The following is a 19,186-nucleotide window of genomic DNA, read 5'->3' as shown; positions in this document are numbered from 1 at the left end:
TTATTTAATAAAAAATTGAATACTATATTTTGTCCATATAATTTTGTCCATATATAACTTTAGTAGGCAGGTACTTTATGTAATAAAAGAATTTAAATAAAAATTAAAACTTGACTTCTCATTTATGTATTAGTTCAGGATACATCGCCCATTTTTGCAAGTGACTACTATCAAGCTAATTTTACGCTTGTAGCTTTATTTTGATGAGACGCCCAATAATTTCGTGTACGAAAGTCTCGATTGTGGTAGCTAACAGAGATAACAAGGATAAAAAATTTTGATTTGATGGTTCTCAAATATTTATTACTAACTGAATTTTTTTTTTGTTCAATCTCAAGATAATTACCTAAATTATTCGAAAAAATATTTGTCCTACAAAATCTATGGTTGGTTCAAAGAGTCCCCCTTTCCAAAGTGTATCGATAACGAGGTCATCATAAATGATTACTAACAAGCTGATTTTTTTGTTTTCACTTAGTTAATGTTTATATAATTCAACAGACATATTGTCCTACAAATTGCGTAATAAATATTTGAGAACCATCAAATCAAAATTTTTTATCCTTGTTATCTCTGTTAGCTACCACAATCGAGAGTTTCGTACACGAAATTATTCGGTGTCTCATCAAAATAAAGCTACAAACGGAAAATCAGCTTGATAGTAGTCACTTGCAAAAATGGGCGATATATCCTGAAATATATAGCCTACGTCACTACCGCCACTAACATAATAATTCAGATCATTGCAATGAAACCTCACCACTCAAAATCGGTCCAACGGTTTATACTGCAGGGCGTGTCAAAGAAATATTATACATACATACATAAACTCGAAAAACATAACCCTCTTTTTTCCGTAGTCGGGGAAAAATTTGGGAAATTTTTCAATATCTGGCAACATTACACGCACACAGAAGCACCGTGTACGTACAGTGCAGCGGTGAAATGACAGCACACATAGCTTTATTGAAAATGACGATAAATTATTCGGTTTAGTTCGGCAACGCTCCATCTGTCTTTTATTTTGTAATCTAAGTAAAATACATCATTACATACACTCTTGTTCATTTCATAAATAACGCGCGTAACGGAGCTTACGGAGCGCTCTCGGTTGCGCTCCTATGAAACAACATTCAGTACATTGTCTAAATACGAAATCCAATAAGAGTGAAAGAGAAAATTTCGCCACAGTCCGGCGCGTGAAACAGAAGATTTACTATGGAATAATAGCCATTTTTGGAGCGCCGCTCTCACGCAACGTTGCCGCATCGCATGACAGCAGCTATTGCGCGCGACGTTAAAAAAACGCTCTGGATACGCTCGCGAATGCAAATTCGGTGATTTTAATTGATAACCATTGAATTCGTTTTGAATTAGCCTGTACTTTGTAATTATTAGTGTTTAAATAGATATTTATAAAATGTGGTGCTCATTTTTTTTTTTTTGTAATAAATTATCCCGATAACACTATTGTATATTCGTTGTTTTATTTCAAGTGAACACCCATACAATTTTGTCACGAGCCGCCTCTGGTGTTGGTGTTGGTGTTAAGTGTTGTGTGTGGGTGTATGAGTTTTGATATGAGTGTGGTATAAGAAATAGTTCACGAATATGAATACTGGGAAGTTTATTCAAGTTTTAATTTATATTGTATTACTAGCTTACCGCCCGCGGCTTCGCCCGCTTTCTCTAAAACGATTTGAGATTTAAACTATCCTATCTTTCAAGTTGAATCGAACTGCACATGGTGTGCAAATGTATTATAGTCGGTTAAGTGGTCCATTGAGGATTCACAATGTGACACGAGATTTATATATTGTATTATGAATTATTATTAGGTATACATATTTTCAATTTCGTTATTATTAGTCATTAATGTAGGCAAAATGTTACGAAAAAGAAATACAAAACCTCCTTTTTTTTCATTATTTTCAGAGAACGAGATGAAACGCAACTCCTGCACGCGTACACGTTTATACACGACCTGTGTTCTGACGACAATCTAAAGAATTATGTGCTCACATATCCACATTTTAGTAACTCGCTGGGTGACGCTTTGAAGGTAATTTTTTAAGTTTATTCGAATACTAGCTTTCTACCCGCGGCATCGCCCGCGCAGTCAAAGAGAAACCCGCATAGTTCCCGTTGCCGTGGGATTTCCGGCATAAAACCTATCCTATGTCCTTTCTCGGGTATCAAAATATCACTATACCAAATTTCATGCAAATTGGTTCAGTAGTTAAGGCGTGATTGAGTAACAGACAGACAGACAGAGTTACTTTCGCTTTTATAATATTTAATAAATGATTTTGATAGTCAATTCGCTATTAAAACACGCGGGTACATAATTATTTTAAATAATGAATTACAATTCAGTTTTAATTGAAATAATAAAAATATGTTAGACCTTTTTAAAGTCAAGCTATGCTGAATTTAAAACTATTATTTTATTAGGATGCAGACATTTTATGTAGACCTGTTGCCGACGAATCTGGCGAGCCAGAAACAGCAGCTGGCTGCTTGAGAAATGTACTCAAGTTCCTCACTGTTCTAGTCAATTTGGGTAAGCTTTTTTGTATTATGTTTATGAGTTATTTGATATTTAGTTTTATAGCATTCAAATGGTTATTATGAGACATTTTAAAAGGATATAAAAAATTCGATTCCTGTTTAGTTTCTGCATTTAGCCGAAAGACGCAGGTTCGAGTCCCGCCTCGTGATCGGATTTTATCAATTCTTTAACAATGAGTTATTTATAGAAGATAGCCTTAGTAAATTTGAAATATATACTATTGTGAATGAGAATTCGAAAAAAAAATACAGTCCATTGATTGTTTACTGGTGTTATTCTTAAATAAGGAAAAATATTGTTAAAAAGTATGATATAGTAGTACATAGATATACAATAATCTACTAACACTCACAGAATCACACTTTAAATTTGTCTGAAGCAAAACCCGACCTACGCGTTTACTAGGCAGAGTTTCCTAATTAGCCTAACGAATAAACTTATAATATTTGTCTCACGAAATAAAGTTTAAATTGAAATTAATGCTATGTACATATTAATTCAACAGATCTGTACGCCCTGCGGTGTCATCATAATCAACTCGTCTGTCTGTGCATGAAAGCCAGTCGAGTATGTCTGCCAGAGGCTTTGGATTTATTTGCAGCTATTGTTACGCAGTATAGAGGTAAATGTTTGATTTATAAAAATAACAATAGTCATAACGGCGCATTTGCATCAAACGAACATATAGCTAGAGCTAGAGCATTCTTTCATGATCTTAGTATTAAAATATTGCATAGAATATTTTCGAATGAACTGAGAACTATATTATTTATTTTTCACTTTCAGAGGAAGGTCGGTTACCGCAAGAGTTAATATCAGCATTGAATGATGGATTACCAGCTCTGCTTGTACCGCCAGCTTTAGAGCCCGGCAAGGCTGGGTTGCAATGGGTGAGATTTTTGAGAAGTTTTAATAATTTACTTTTTCATTTTAGTTTATAAAGGTCTTAGAAATGTAGCTTCAAAATGTAATATGTTAACTGTTATTATGTTTTGTCATTTGTGATTCATTTCGCCTGCAGAGGCGGCTCGTGACAAAATTGTATGGGTGTTCACTTGAAATAAAACAACGAATATACAATAGTGTTACCAGGATAATTTATTACAAAAAAAAAAAAAAAATGAGCACCACATTTTATAAATATCTATTTAAACACTAATAATTACAAAGTACAGGCTATTTCAAAACGAATTCAATGGTTATCAATTAAAATCACCGAATTAGCATTCGCGAGCGTATCCAGAGCGTTTTTTTATCATATATAGTCGAGCCAATTTAATAGGCAACATTTGACGTCTATCAATTTTATCTACGAAGAGAGGTAACCTGCTTAAAAACATCGATTAAAGTGAATTAATCGATACGGATTTGAAACATTTGTCAATCGAATTTATTAATTTATGATGATTTTTATTCACAAGTAATCAATGCATTCTATTCTAGATGTCAGATTTCGATTTTTAGAGTAACGTCTCTAGTATTTAAAAAGAAAAAAGGTTTATTGACACAAAATTGTAGCGACGTCAGTTCTTCAATTCAGAAATTGTTTATTATGTTTAGTATGGTTTATAAGTAAAATGAAATCTTAAAATTACTTGTATCGGTCATCATTATTATAAATATGTAATCGTAATTGAAAAAAGTTAAGCAAATGTGCAGTTCTAACAAAACGAAATATCATGTTATTCTATGTCGTCGTTACTAGGTTACGTTGTTGAATTTTGTTGAACTGTCAAATGTTGCCTATTAAAATGGCTCTACTATAGGAGTGTTAACGTCGCGCGCAATAGCTGCTGTCATGCGATGCGGCAACGTTGCGTGAGAGCGGCGCTCCAAAAATGGCTATTATTCCATAGTAAATCTTCTGTTTCACGCGCCGGACTGTGGCGAAATTTTCTCTTTCACTCTTATTGGATTTCGTATTTAGACAATGTACTGAATGTTGTTTCATAGGAGCGCAACCGAGAGCGCTCCGTAAGCTCCGTTTCGCGCGTTATTTATGAAATGAACAAGAGTGTATGTAATGATGTATTTTATTTGTAATGTGTAAAGGTACTTATTTTATTGATATTACCCAGCCAACACAGATTAGCTGAATAAATTTTGCGTAAAAGCAATTCTTTTAACTTTAAGCTGGATAAAGTATTTGTATAACTTCTGTGTAAGCGCTTATACAGATGATATTCAAGCAATTTGGGCACAAAATATCTTGCTTCAATTTGGATAACATTTGATTAATAGCCACATAGCAGCTGAATAAATGTACAACACACTGAATATCTTCTGCATAAATTCTGATTTTTCTTTAGTTCAGAAATTATACAGCTTTTATGCAGTTGTTAATTTGTGAGTTCAGATATTCAAATGATATTCAAAATTCCGATCTTAGAAGTAGTTTTACAAAGAAATTATGCAAGTAAAAAATGTATAAATGTATTTTTAATTGTGACGAGAGTATATTTTGTGTTATTATTAGTTGAAAATTTGTTAAAATGTCCGCTGATGATCACTTCTTCAAAAATTGGGTAAGTAAATTGTTTAATACATTTATTATGTAAGTATAAGGTGAATTATATAAACGCATGGCACTTTACTGTGAATTATCAATATGATAATTGTACATTTTTTGAGCGCCTCAAGATAAAGCTACAATTTAAAAGGTAAACAAATGTGAAATAATATTGAAAATAAATTATCTTTACTTTTTATCAAATTTCAGTCCCAGCAAATAATGAGAATATAATTTTATATCACTGCTAATGTTTCCTACTCACTAAACAAAGCGTTTCATAAGATAAATGGTGAGGATTTTTTTTAAAGATGTTATGTCGAACCTTATATTAATGGCGGATGCCAATGCGGCGGCCAATTTGAATAAAAGTGTCTAATTCAGTGATTATTTTGCTTATTTCTGCATAATAGTTCACATACGACTACATATCCAGAAAATATTTGGTTTAAAATACAATAATTATACATTTCTCAGAGAATGGTCTTAAATAACATAATGCAGTATAGTCTTATTCAGCTTTTTAGGGTTCTTTTTATAGAAAATAAATCCATAAATATTTGAGGTTGATGAGACCTATAATTATGTGGGTAGGACCCACTATTAGGTATTTAAAGTTATTTATTACAACTATGAATGATGCATTGCGTAATATTTAGTTAGACAATTGTTTATATTACCAACTAAAATATTTATTAATTTATTATTTTAAACTGAAACAATTATAAGCTTAACTAATATAGAAAAAAATTTTTTTTTTTTTCAGAAACATGTTCAAAATCATTTCGACTCGTAAAAAGGCCGGGTTGAATTATCAACAGTGCCCGCTTCTTGGGAGAACCAAGGAAAATTATAACTACTGGCCAAAAAAAAAATGGCGAGCTTCTTTGCAAGAACCCTTAAATCCTACCACAGCCGGACTGGAACACCTACAACTGTACATTAAAATAATTTTTATTAAATTCAGAGTTTTCTTCCAAATCAGTAGAACTTGTATCACTATCAAATTGTACAGTCTGTGATTGAAATGCAAAGTTGTCACACATATTATATAACTCTCGTTATCTGCACCTAAAGTTGGACCCGCGGGTCTATTTGTTTGAATCACTAATCCTGATGGTGATGCACAATCATCGTGTACAGAACCCTCTTCATTATATCAGTTTTGTCACAAAATGGTGAAATATCTGGATATAAACATACGATATCTTCAACTAATCAGTTATTTGCTGCTTTAGATATCCACATTTGTAACTGATATTGTTTTAAGCTGAATATAAGACAATTGTACGCTTATAGCGCTATAAGTTAGGTAAAACAAAGAGTTTATTTACAATTATGCAGAAGTCAGCTGTGTAAAGAAGAAAAAATCTAAAATATTCAGCATCTGAATAAATTAGTACCATTTCGTACACTATCCAGCTTAAAGAAAATATTTCGTCTACTATTCAGCGTTTTGCTGTTTAACTGCTTTGCTTGAATATGTTATACAGGACAATGCATAAACTTCAGCTACTGTGCAGATAATAGCTGTTTCAATTACTTTTATTTGAATATCGCTTGTTTAGCAGATTCTACTCTTGATTACTATTCAGCTTGAAATAATACCACGAACTTTATACAGAATTTAGTAAGCTTACAACATTATTTTAAATTATGAACTCTCTTATTCAAAATAAAGCAATGATGTCAGCTGAAATACAAAAGTAATAAAACTTGACACTGATTAGTGTGGTATATTTTCGCTACTATCTGGCTTATGTGTTGGCTGGGTACTATTGGATTTTTATAGATTTTAAATAGTGATATTGATTATTAAATGAATGAGCAGGTATAACTTTATTTGGTATAATTATTTATGGGAGTTCACTGAACCAGCGCTCCTTAGGATGAGCCGCCTCTGTTCGCCTGTATTTCATTAAATGATATTGGACAGTCATTTTACGTTTAATAGTTCAAACCAACCATTCCAATGTTTAGCCAAAAGAAACACACATGTTTAATACACAGTTAAAAAAAATTATGCTATTAAGCTATTGCATAGCTTCTATCGCGAGCCTTGAGCGCGGGGACCGAATCGAGAAATTCCGTAACGAAAAAACCTCACGCTCCCCACTCCGACGGGCGGAGGTGTGGCTTGAAGGCATAGCATGCAATAGCTTTACTGCGGCAGTCCCCGAGTGACACACGTCGTTTTTTTTTAATATCTATATATATGTATTTACATTTGTATTTAGCTTTTTTCAAAAACAAATGGACATTTAAAAGTATATTTATTTGTATTCATTGCAGTTACAAGTAGTAGGTGCTTTGTGCGAAACGAGCGAAACGCAAGAGCGAGTATTACAAGAGGTCACTCCGGACTCGCTTGAAGACACTTTGTATGGAGTGCTGCAGTATACTTCACAGGTGAACTTGTAGTCTAATAAGAATATAATAGTCTAATAATAATATAAATATTAAAATGATGCTCGGCTTTGGTTGGGTAGTGGGTACGAAAATTTAATTTTTGGTGTAGCACCTATATAAGGTAATTTGTGTAAAATATTTTCGAAAATTGTTAATTAAGCGCCTTGGACATGATGAGAACCATAATATGATTAATATTATGATTATAAATAGTTATAAACTTTTAATGAAGTAGCAGTAACATCGCTACAAATATTGTTGGTCAATACTCAATACAGACCTTATTGTAAGACAAATGAACGAAAATTTACAGAAGATGAATCTACAAAAATAAACGAAAAATCTAAGAAAATTAAAAAAATAATTGGTCCTTCGAAACAGTTTTAATCAAAATTCTACACATTAAAATATTATTTATTTAATTCCCAGAATGGTCCTGTAGGCATCGAAGTATCCCAACAAGCGGTGGTAGTGGCTTGCCGCGCGACTCTGTCTCTCGCACCTTTAGATGGCCAATGGGAGGCTGTGTTAAATAGAATGCTGGCTCATCATCAGGTGAGTGATGTTTTTTTTTTATAATTTAATGAGCAGCTGAAATTATTCAGGTTTTTGAAGTGAAACTTCTTTAGGCGCGTTGAGAGTAAAATTTCAATGTCTCTTCATGCCAGTACCGTCATGGAGTAAGCCGACGATTTTGGTATCTTTGAATCAAACAAGTTTCACTTCTGACACGTGTACTCGGCACACATGCTCTTTTTATTAGTAGATATTTACAATGTTCTCATTAATTTCCTAGGTTCGAAAACTGTTATGTACCGGTCTCACGAGCAACAACGCGACACGAAGGAAACAGATACTGCAATTGGTGAAACATCATTACTTCCCGTCCGATCAGATGAATCAGGTGAGATTTAAATTATAATCCCAATTCTTATGTAAATTATAAATGTGATTGTGATAGTTTGTTTAGTAATTTGTTAGTCTTGACAAAACAGCTGATCAGTATGTTATAAAATTTGGTATAGAGGTAGATAATAGTCCAGATTAATACATAATCACCCTGTAAGCGACCGTATAATTCGACCCTACTCGTGGGAACAAAAATGAGCGAACCTAACCCAAATTCTTCAACCAGAACAAATCAAAAAAATCTAACTCAACAAGTTTTTCACCCAGGACTTTTCAATAGACCACGCTCAGCTTCTCTGAGCGATATGTCCAAACCTGAAATGGTACCAAAAACAGCAGATACTGTAGAAATAACAGTTAACCAATCCAATCAGAAATCACCACCACCTTGGCAGCGGGTACCTAATTCTTATAAACGTAAAAGAACAAGCGAATCTCCTCCGAATCCCACATCTGTGGCAGTATCTAATAGATTTACATCTCTCCCAATAGATCAACCTGAAAGTGAAAACAATAACACTTCTAATCTAGGTAAAAACAAACCTCCTCCTATTGTCCTGTATGGAATAGAAGATGTAAATGAATTATCAAAATTAATTGAATCGGTTTGCGATCCGAAACTCTTTAAAATAAGGATAATAAATAAAAATTTGCTCCGAGTTCTTGTGGAATGCTCAAACACCTATAAGAACGTTATATCAATAATTAGGGCTAAGGGATTAATAGGTCACACATTTACACCAAAAGAAAAGAAGGCGTATCGCATTGTAATAAAGAAGCTTCACTATTCGACACCTCACAAAGAAATAATCGATGCGATAGAAGCTACAGGTAACAAAGTCCGCGGTGAAATAATAAATGCCCGCTTCGGTCCAGACAAGTCGCCTTCTTTTACATTCTTTGTTAATTTAGAACCTAATGATAATAATAAAGCTGTAAAAGATATTGAATATATTTACCATCAACGAGTTACAATAGAAGATCCTCGCAAATCAACAAAAATTGTTCAGTGCTACCGTTGTCAGCAATATGGCCACTCTAAGAACAACTGCATGAGGCCCTATAGATGTGTCAAATGCGGAGAGAGTCACAAAACTGCAGACTGTCCAAAAAAGGACCGCAACACCCCTGCTAAATGTGCTCTATGCTCGTGCGACCATCCAGCAAATTATAAAGGCTGTCAAGTTTACCTGGAAATCTCATCCAGAAAGGCAAACCGAAGATATAATACTCCTCGCGAGCCAACGAAGGAGAAAATAGAAATTAAACCTACACAAGAACACTATAGAACGACAGTTATACCACCTCATTCTACCAAACTGCGTGACAATTGCAGCTACTCGGATGTCACAGCAAACAGACACAAGATTGACGATGACCTGAAAAATTCAAAAAATGAAAAGAACTCTCAACAAAGTCGTATTGAACAACTTCTTATAAAGCAATCTGAAAAGATAGACCAACTCATTCAACAAATAGGTACCCTTCTTAACCTATTGACCTCCATCGTCTCTAAATCACATTCATAGTTCCCCTACGCATTGCAACCTGGAACATCAACGGATTATCGTCTAACATTCAAGAACTTGAGGAAGTGATCCATAGTAACAAACTCGACATAGTCTTGATTTCCGAGTCTCATGCCACCAAAACCAGTTCCTATCGAATAAAGGGTTTCAATATTTATTTCACTCCTCATCCCGTTAGTGGAAAAGCGCATGCAGGCACTGCCATAATCATGAGATCAAATCTTAAGCACAGTGTACTAGAGAACTATGCAACGCAGCATATTCAAGCTACCAATATTAAACTACATGATCGAGCGGGTGACATTACACTGTCCGCGATATACTGCCCACCCAAACATACAATCACCCCACAAATGTTTGACAACTACTTTTGCCGACTAGGCAACAAATTCATATCTGGAGGGGATTGGAATGCTAAGCATACATACTGGGGCTCCCGCATTTCCTTACCAAGAGGCCGATCTCTTAAAAGCTGTCTGGATACTCACCATCTTACTCCCATATCTACCGGTGAACCAACAAGCTGGCCGGCTGATCGCAACAAGTCCCCTGACCTCCTAGACTTTTTCGTAACGAAGGGAGTCAGCCATCTTTACACCTCCGTGGAATCGAGTTTGGATGGTTCATCCGATCATACACCGGTTATTCTTACCCTGAGTACTTCTGTCATTCACGTCGAGCAGACAGATGCCTTGTATAATCATAAAACTGACTGGCAAGGGTTTCGTAGCTTCTTGGAGGAAAACATTAAACTTAACATTTCCATGAAGACCCCAGAAGATGTTGACAACGCTTGTGAGTCCTTTACAAATCTGATCCAGGTTTCTTCATGGAAAAACTCACCTTGCATAACATATCCCCCATTGACGGCATCCCAATCTACAGTCATCAAAACAAAACTCTTAGAGAAAAGGCGATTACGACGTATCTGGCAGCAGTCTCACCATCCAACCGATAAGACTGCCTTTAATAAATCTGCAAAACAATTAAAGCAGCTTTTACTAGATTCTGCAAACTCCAACTTTCGTAATACTATAGAAAGAATGTCACCGCAAGGAAAGGGAGATGCTTCGCTCTGGAAAGCTATTAAAACCAACAAAAGGCCACAAGAACATCTGCATCCAATCAAGTCCTCAAATTCATGGGCGCGAACCGACGCTGAAAAAGCAGAAGCATTTGCAAATCATCTAGAGAATGTCTTCAAGCCGAATGATGGTAACGACGAACCTGATGTGATTGACATACTCAGTCAGGATCTTCAGCTCTGCTTACCACTTAAACCCGCATCACCAAAAGAAATCGCTCGCGAAATAAGAAGACTGAATTCCAACAAGGCTCCTGGTTTTGATTTGATCACTCCAAAACATCTAAAAAACTTACCTCGCAAGTGCATAACATTTCTTGCTTCCCTATTCAATGCGATACTCAGATTGTCATATTTTCCGAAGATATGGAAAATCTCGGAAATCATCATGATCCACAAACCTGGAAAATCTCCCCATGAGGCTGCTTCGTACCGTCCCATAAGTCTGACACCGGTTCTCTCGAAACTATGGGAGAAGATATTCGTAGTACGCTTGATGGAGCATATGGACAACTGTGATCTTGTTCCTAGACATCAATTTGGATTTCGAAAGCAGCACTCCACCATAGAGCAGATGCACCGGGTTCACCAAGAGATCCGACGCTGCTTTGAAATTAACCAATACTGCTCGGCGGCTTTTCTGGATGTCCAACAAGCGTTCGACAGAGTGTGGCACAAGGGCTTACTGTGCAAAGTGAAAGATAATCTACCTCATTCTCTTTTTCTTATCATCCAGTCCTACCTCGAAGGGAGACTCTTTCGAGTGAAACAGAGGGATGATAGATCCTCACTTCGCCAAATACATGCCGGCGTTCCACAAGGCTCTGTTCTCGGCCCTGTTCTATACAAAATATTTACTGCGGACCTACCAGTAGCTAGTGACGTAACCGTTGCAACTTATGCTGATGATGTAGCCTACCTTGCTAGAGATGATATCCCAATAGCAGCAAGTGATAAGCTTCAACGCTTACTGGATGTAACCTGTGAATGGATGAGGAAGTGGCGCATCCGTACAAGTGCTCAGAAGTCACACCACATTACATTCACCTTAAGGAGAGGCAACTGCCCCCCAGTCAAATTTGGTGATGATGTGCTGACAGATAGCGAACATGTTAAATACTTGGGCTTCAACCTAGACCGAAGACTCACCTGGGCCACCCACATCAAAAAGAAACGAGACGAAATAAATTTTAAGTTTCGCAACCTGCAGTGGCTTATGGGAAGAAACTCTGTCCTGTCTGTGGACAATAAGCTATTAATCTACAACACCGTTTTAAAACCTATCTGGACCTATGGTGTCCCATTGTGGGGAACTGCCAGTAAAAGTAACATTATGTGCATTCAACGTATCCAGAATCACATACTGCGTACCATCGCAAGCGCCCCCTGGTTTACCAGAAATGTGGAGATCCATGAATATCTGAATGTACCGACCGTTCAAGCTGAAATTGACAAATTTAAAAATAGATATGCCGACCGCCTGTCGCGTCACCCCAATCCCCTTGCCCATGAACTTGTAAAACCTTCCCCCATGACCAAAAGGCTGAAAAGGAAGGATGTTTTCTAGAAGACAGACGAGACGCTGGTCTCGTCGTCTACATAATCTCACGCAGGCACCACATCTGCTTATAGTCTTGCGACTGATTGCAGATTAAACGTCAAAAAAAAAAAAAAAAAGATTAATACATAAGCTTTTTCCCCGGCTGTTGCATAAGTAAAGATGCAATTACATCTTGGAAATTATAATAACAGACCATTTTTTTTCAGAGCTAGAATAACAAATATATTGTTAATGTTACGTATTACATAAAACGTCACTGCTAAGTGCTCGCTAGCGCCGTTATAATCTTTATTTTATAATCATGTCCAATGACCTCTGTGTCCAATTTTATGAAATTAACTACCGTTTCGCCCCACCTTCGCCCGTGGTACATATTTACGTTTTCTCTTCATAAGAACCACCCTTGTACTTCAAGGAATATAATAAAAGAAGAATTATCGAAATCGGTCCACCCGTTTACGCGTGATCCCGTGACCAAGGAAAACGAGTTTTATATACATACTAGCTTACCGCCCGCGGCTTCGCCCGCTTTGTCTAAAACCTAATAAATTATATAGGTACTAAAACCTTCCTCTTGAATCTATCTATTAAAAAAAAAACACATCAAAATCCGTTGCGTAAAGATTTAAGCATACAAAGGGACATAGGGAAATAGGGACAGAGAAAGCGACTTTGTTTTATACTATGTTATGTACTGATAGTGATATAGATAAATTACAATAATCTAACAATTTTGCAAGGTTTCCTCTTCATGGTTCTTTTATAAAATAAACAACTATTTATCTAATAATTATAATATTTTATATATCTACAGGACAACTATTTATCTAATTACATAATATAATGTATACAGGTGTTCAGCGAGCATGTATCGACCCCAGAGTCACAAGTAACAGATATATCTCAACCAGAAACAGAAACACTGTCATTGTCTCCCGCACAGAGGATAGCAGTCGATGAATTGGTGGCAAAGTTAACTGCTAAATTGGATGAAGGCAAGGTAAGTGCATTTTAAAATTGAAATTTAAATATACCTAGATATTCCTTTATTTCGCATAAAAACAAAAATACAGTCAGGAAAAAATCATAATTTTATGTAAAATAAAAAATAAATATATATATTTATAATGAACTAGCGGTCCGCCACGGCTTCGCCCGTGGTACATATTTACGTTTTCTCTACATAAGAACCATCTTCGTACTTAATGGAATATAATAAAAAAAAGAATTATCGAAACAACGCGAAACGGGTTTCATTTTTATATATTACTAGCAGTCCGCCCCGTCTTCGCCCGTGGTACATATTATTTACGTTTTCTCTATATAAGAAGTAAGAACCATCCTTGTACTTCAAGGAATATAATAAAAAAAGAATTAACTAAATCGGTTCAGCCGTTCTCAAGTTATGCGCTTACCAACACATTTTGGGATACATTTTTATATTATAAATACTAAACATCAAATAATTAACTTATATGGAATCATAAACAAAATCTATTATCACATACTTATTTTGAGTGTGGATTTTTCACCATTTTATGTTAAACTTGCTAAATACATTTTATTGCTAGAATCCAGGTTCATTAAATCACAACATATTATAAAACAAAGTCTCTTACTCTGTCCTTATGTCCCTTTGTATGCTTAAATCTTGAAAACTACGTAACCGATTTTGTTGCGGTTTTTTTTATCAGATAGAGTGATTCAAGGGGAAGGTTTTAGTATATTATTTATTAGGTTTTAAACAAAGCGGGCGAAGCCGCGGGCGGAAAGCTAGTTACTTATAATAATAACTTACTTTACCACGAAATACTTCATAGGAAATGGACGCAAATAAATATAAAATTACTTTTGCAGATATCGGATATAGCTACATCAAGTGTGATGGAGTTGTATGGATATAAAATCACATGTTTGGAACAGAGGCTGCACTCACATTCTGTCGCTTTGCAGGTAATTTTTATTTATATCTATGACTAGCTGCTCCGCGCGGTTTCACCCGCGTGGCTCCACTCCTGTTGGTCGTAGCGTGATGCTATATAGCCTATAGCCTTCCTCGATAAATGGGCTATCTAACACCTAAAGAATTTTTCAAATCGGACCAGTAGTTCTTGAGATTAGCGCGTTCAAACAAACACACAAACAAACTCTTCAGCTTTATAATATGAGTATATATTAATTATTATCGGTAAGATTTTCTATTCATCTCTAGCTGTACCTCACGATTAAAATAAAAGTATGTTTTAATTACCTAAAATGCACATCTACATCATGAGTTTTGTAAATTGATGGATTGCATGTGACATAAAGAAATAACACACTATAAATTATTTAACATAACATATATTTTTAAGCTATTGCATAGCTTCTATCGCGGGCCTTGAGCGCGGGGACCGAATCGAGAAATTCCGTAACGAAAAAACCTCACGCTCCCCACTCCGACGGGCGGAGGTGTGGCTTGAAGGCATAGCATGCAATAGCTTTACCGCGGCAGTCCCCGAGTGACACACGTCTTATTATAAAAATAAAGTTATACAGGGTTAATTCATAAAAAAACTTTAATATTAAAACTTAAATTATACAGGGTGCTACAGAACATATGGCGTCGCTACAACACGCGCTAGCGCTATTGCAAGCGACGAATTCATCGCAACAGGACGTCCTGTACACAACACAGATGCAAACGGAAAAGTAATAAATAATTATCTTATTATTTTATTGTTCTAAAAACATGGAATATAAGAAATATGTCCTAAATGCGAACATTTTTATGTGTCTGTATACACTCGTGTTAGAAAGGCGGAATGGAAAAAGATAAAATGGCCCATAGTGATAGATTATGACACTAAAATAATGATTTTAGTTAATTTAGTTCAAAAGATGTACGTATATGAATGATTATTTGAACTAGTAATTCATAAGCATCGGTGGTTCAGTGGTAGAATGCTCGCCTGCCACGCGGGCGGCCCGGGTTCGATTCCCGGCCGATGCAAGAACATCTTTTTGTTTTTTTTTTTTTTTTTCCCCTTTATCTTCCTTTATAGTTATTGTATGATATTTAACAATTCGCACAAATTTATCGCAATATTAATGAAGATCTATTTTTTTAACTTTTTTTCAGACACAAAAAGACGATAGAAGACCTCCACAAGCAATTGGAAGACGCGGAAACTACGTTGCGCGGCTACAGAGCCAGATTGGCGGCGGAAAAACTAGAAAAAGAAAATCAAAAGGAAAATTTGCAAAAGGAGTTTAGACAGCAGCTGGCAGTGAGTGTATTTTTGTTGCAGCGTCATCTAGTGTGAAGTAGGTATTTTTTGTTTTAGCGCCATCTAGTGAGGAGGTTTATAAAGTTTTGTTTGAGCGCCATCTAGTGTGAAAAGGTTCATGAAAATTTTAGTTTTAGCGCCATCTAGCGAGAAGTAGGCATAAAGAATTTTGTTTAAGCGCCATCTAGTGAGAAGTAGAAGTAGAAAGGTAAAGAATTTTTGTTTCAGCGCCATATGAATTGATTTTATTTATTTTTTGATTACACTGGGCATAGTATTGTATGCATTGATTTACATAATATAATTGATTAGTCTTAGTTTACCTTTTCAGTAATAATTAATTATTATAGTTATTGCGCTTACACGTCTCTGGGTATTGCAAACAATACCATGTTGATTACGAATAAAATAACTCACATGTCCAAGTTATCCACTCATCAATTTTAAATTTTCAAAATAATAATAGATTGTTCTTCTTACTAATAATAATTCGTTTTGCAGACATTTGAAAGCGAAATGAAGGTTCGAGAAAGGGAAGCGGAGGAGAGATTCAAGCAAGCAGAGTCGGAGTATAAGGCGTTACAGAAGAAATTAGAACAGCAGGTAAGACTCATATTCAATCGAACTTTATTATAATAGTCTTTTATAGTAGTTACTAATACATTTTTATGCTGTTATAGCGATAAAAAACGTATATATTTTGTTTGCGAGAAATAATAGCCAAATGAATCTTGTTACATATTTAAACTAGCATTCCACCCGCGGCTTCGCCCGCTTGACTAAAATCAAATAAATTATATACCTTCCAATTGAATCACTATCTATTTAAAAAACCGTATCAAAATCCGTTGCGTAGTTTTAAAGAACCCTTTTTATATGGAACAGTATTTTTTTTAATCAAAATTTGGCATTCTAAAGTATCAAATAAATGTTTAAAATTAAAGTAATAACATCAGTGTCATATATTTTTATTTCTGTTTTAGATGAACAAAAACAGCGAATTGGCGGGCGTTTTGATAAAATTCGAGGAGCGAGTCAAACAGCGGGATAAAAAGTTGGAAGAATGCGGCAACACTGCGGCCGCTTTGAGACGAGATATTGAGCAAAGGGATAGTGTGAGTGAATTAATTATATTAGTGATGCAACGAATACTACTTTTACGAATACGAATATATCGCCTTGGTAATAAAAGACTTATTTATTTAATGAACGTTTAGTCTTCTTATAATTAAAATTTAAAATAGGAATATTTTTTATTTAAAAACATAAAATTCGTAGATTTTCTGGTTTTAGGCGATTTTTTTTTTTCAGTCTGGATGTTTCCAGCCGTTGAAAAAAGTCTTTCCGAAGCGACTGTACATGGCTGACTGTTCGTTTTTGAATTTTCGTATATTCGCCGAATACGAATATTCGGTAAATGTCTACTATTCGGCGAATACGAATATTCGTATTCGTATTCGTTGCATCACTAATATTTATTTAAAAATTTCTATTATAGAACAGTAAAAAACCGCAATTCATAATATTCGTGTGAAAATTTTGAAAATATATTATTTGCTAAAAATGTTTTCTCTGATGTAATATTGTCATTATTTTGAAGTTAATAATTATAAATAAGACGATTAACGATATAGATTGAAGTCTATGTTTGTTGCTAGTTTTGTTGTTAATACAAAAAAGAGCGTGTGTGCCTAGCTCACGTGTCAGAAGTGAAACTTTCTTGGCAAGATTCAAAGAAATTTTTTCTCTCAAAAGAAGTTTCACTTCAAACAAAAATTAACGTAGCCATTCTAGTTAGTTAGAAAGAAGAGTTTCTTTCTAACTAGCAATTTTTTATAATACCAAATAATATAACCCCGACGATACAAACAATATTTACTAGATTAATAGTAAGATAAATAAAAATATTAAGCAAGTAAGTAATAGTAAGAGTTAATTAGTAAGATAAATTATTTTTTCTTCCACAGATGATAAAACAACTAGAGAAAACGGTAGTAGAGAGAGAGAACAGACTGTACCAAGTGACGACACAGTTGGAGGAAATGAAGCGAGTACAAGAGATGGTCGCCAAGCTCATGAGCAAGAGCACAAGCAACGCGTCTAATTAGGTATATTAATATTATTATTTATTAGCTCTGCCCCGCGGCTTTACCCGCAGTGCTTGGCTCCTGTTGGTCTAAGCGTGATCACTACATAATATAAAACAAAGTCGCATTCTCTGTCCCTATTGTCCCTAGATTAAATCTTTTAAACTACGTAACGGATTTTGATGCGATTTTTTTCAAAGATAGAGATATTCAACAGGAAGGTTTTAGTATATAATTTATTATGTCTTGGCCAAAGCGGGCGAAGCCGCGGGCGGAAAGCTAGTATTATAATATACCTAGCCGATCTGTTGGTAATATAATATTCATACAAAACTTGAAATGCATACAGTACTTACCTTTAGTTTAGCCCGAACATACGTATGGTAATGAATGTCCTAAACTTATGTGTGTTGTATAGAAAAAACGGGCAAAATATCTAAAACTATATTTTTGTCTTCGATATCGATTGTAGATCACGCCCTAAGTTTTATTTTAACGAAATATTCAATGTACAATGACTTTACTACGATTTTATTAGATTATGTATAACGTTTTTTTCAATTTCCAGGTAAATCAATACAGCCAACGGGAAGAGATCTCTGCGTAATCAATAAATATAATATATTTTTACAACACAATGTTCAAGTCAATATTTTGATAATTTTCATATTATTATATGATGTCAAATTATGATATGTGAATATAAATGACAATAATTTTAAATTGTGTTTTATTTTTTCCAATATAAATAATTCCGTGTTTCGTGTTTGAAATCTTACCATCTTCAATAATATAAACACGAATAGATCGCTTTTTTATACTCCTAATTAAATATCTTGTTAAAGACAAAGAAAGTAGAAAACAACATTGGTGATGTAGGTACCTACACATAAATGCATAATAATAATTTACACAATGCAACATATTATGTTAAAAATTATTCATAAATTCTTTACAATAAATATTAATATACCGAATGTGTCGAAAAAAGACGAAAAGTTTAGTTTCTTCGTTAATTTCCTACATTATGTCGCAGGCACTTGATATGATTTCGCCATTTACAAAGTCATCGTCAGCTAAAATTGCTTTAAATGTATTACGCTAAATTTACTTCAAAATATCCTAGGATTATTAACGAATTATGAGCCTCGCGCTTCACGGTGTTCCTATTTCTGTAGTTTTTCAATACACATTACACCGAATTTCTACATAATTATTTGCACTATTACAATAACTTGATACATGAATGGTAGAAAA

At 34.7% G+C, this 19,186-nt stretch overlaps 1 non-coding gene across 1 annotated transcript; it reads left to right on the top strand.

Moving 5' to 3' along the window:
* Window positions 1-15,494: 15,494 nt before the first annotated feature.
* Window positions 15,495-15,565, top strand: Trnag-gcc. Its single transcript has one exon. It is a non-coding gene; the product is annotated as a tRNA-Gly (tRNA).
* Window positions 15,566-19,186: the final 3,621 nt, after the last annotated feature.

Source organism: Colias croceus, chromosome 22 (assembly GCF_905220415.1).
Source record: "Colias croceus chromosome 22, ilColCroc2.1".
Classification (NCBI taxonomy): Eukaryota; Metazoa; Arthropoda; class Insecta; order Lepidoptera; family Pieridae; genus Colias; species Colias croceus.
The sequence above is the reverse complement of the archived record's forward strand: the minus strand, read 5'-3'. Positions and strand labels throughout refer to the sequence as shown.